Source organism: Mustela nivalis, assembly GCF_964662115.1.
Source record: "Mustela nivalis genome assembly, chromosome: 16".
NCBI lineage: Eukaryota > Metazoa > Chordata > Mammalia > Carnivora > Mustelidae > Mustela > Mustela nivalis.
In genome coordinates, this window is record NC_139035.1 from 24,258,183 (window position 1) to 24,260,418 (window position 2,236).

The window sequence follows — 2,236 nt, forward strand, 5'->3', positions numbered from 1 at the left end:
TTATCTGCAAGTCTAAATTGTGGGAATAAGTAAGTAAGTAAGAATACATCACCTTGGTAACCACCCAAATGTCCATCAGCAGGAAAGTGGGTGCACAGAATATGGTAACACCCAAACCATAGATTGTTATCCGGTCTGAAAAAGAAAGGATGTTCTGACACACGCTACAACAGAGGTGAACCTTGAAGACACTATGCTAAGTGACATAAGCCAGTCACAAAAGGACAAAGATGGTATGATTCCACTCATAGGAGATACTGAGATGACTCAAAGAGATAGAAAGTAGAATGGTGGTTGCCAGGGACTGGGAGAGGACACAATGGGGAGTTATTGTTTAGTGAGAACAGAGGTTCAGTTTGGGAAGATGAAAAAATTTTTGAGATGGATGGTGGTGAAGGTTGCATGAGTATGGATATGCTTAATGTCACTGAACTGTCCATTTAAAAATGGTTAAGGAGGCGCCTGGGTGGCTCAGTGGGTTAAAGCCTCTCCCTTCGGCTCAGGTCATGAGCCCAGGGTCCTGGGATCGAGCCCCACATTGGGCTCCCTGCTCAGTGGGGAGCCTGCTTCCTCCTCTCTCTCTGCCTGCCTCTCTGACTACTTGTGATCTCTATCTGTCAAATAAATAAATAAAATCTTTTTAAAAAATGGTTAAAATCATAGTTTTTTAAAAAATATTTTATTTATTTATTTGACAGAGAAAGATCACAGGGAGAGAAGCAGGCAGAGAGAAGTGGGGAAGGAGGCTCCCCACTGAACAGAGAGCCAGATGCAGGGCTCAATCCCAGGACCCTGAGATCATGACTTGAGTTGAAGGCAGAAGCTCAACCCACTGAGCCACCCAGGTGCCCCCAAATCATCATTTAAAAAAAAAGATTTTATTTATTTGAGAGATTGAGTATAAGCTGGGGAGAGGAGCAAGGCAGAGGGAGAAGCGGACCCCCACTGAGCAGGGAGCCCAACGCAGGGCTCGATCCCAGAACCCTGAGATCATGTCCCGAGCCAGAGGCAGATGCTCAACTGACTGAGCCACCCAGGTGGTCCTAAGATGGTCATTTTCTATGTTACATATACTTTATCACAATAAAAAAATGTTTTAAAAAACACAACGTATTACCCTCACATCTAAGTGAATCCGTTCAGAGAAGAGAACAGAGAGTATGAGGAGAGTGCCCTGCTCAGGCTGATGGAAGCTCCAGTCTCTGCCCACAGTCTCTGGTCTGTGGGGTGAAGTCCTCTACATTTCTCGGTGCTAAACTCTTTTCTCTCCTCCTCCTGCTCCATGAGTGATAATTCCCCCAAAGGAGAGTGGCGGGGTGGTGCGGAAACAGACAGCGAACACCACAGGGCTGGGTGTACTTTTTTATTCTCGATGAGGTCTTCTTCTAGTGAATGTGGGAAGAGGTTTGTTTGCTGATAAGCACCTCAGGCCGTTTAGAAACAACTCTCTTCTCAGGATCTCCTCACCAAAAAAGCTTTGGGAAAAAACAGAATTGTAAAATAGGAAGTGATCATTTGGGGAAAGGATTTGAAAGCAAGAAAGTAGCAGAAGGAGGGGGAGGGGAAACCACCCTTGCATCTGTTGCGGGCCCACGTCTTGCTTCTGTGAAGTTGCACCTCTTACGTGCCTTCTGGGAGCTGCCTGCCCTGAGTTTCCATTTAATGGTATGCCTCTCCTTACCTGCTTCCCCCCAACCTTATTTCTTCTTAAAATGAACTATTTTATATTTAAATGAAAGTTCGTTTTCAAAAACATCGAGACACCAACTCTGAGTCTAATTTAAAAATTTCCTGACACCCTGTGGGATAATTGAAGACAAGCTGGACAGATCCCAGGAGAGAAGAGAGAGGAATCAGGGTCGGGAAAGGTACACAGGCCCAGCTGGGAGCTACCTTTCCCTCTGTTCAGAGCTGATCACTAGGTGTCCCTGGCCATAAAGATCGATTGTCCTCAGCTCACTAATGTCAAAATGACTTAGACTGAAAGAGGCAGTCATTAAGGAGAGCGAATTTCTTCGTGTTTAACAAGTATTGGTTAGAACCCCTAATGACCTGCTCTCTGCTTGCCGTGTTCCTGCTTCATTGGAATGATTTGATTTGAAAAGCATTCGACTCCTATTTTAGTCACCATTTGGTTGTTCCACCATCTGAGCCATTAGTCTGGAAAAAGAATCAGTGAGGCTCCAAGAGACAGCATTTATTCCATATTCACAGACCTTTCCCAGCTCTTCCTCAC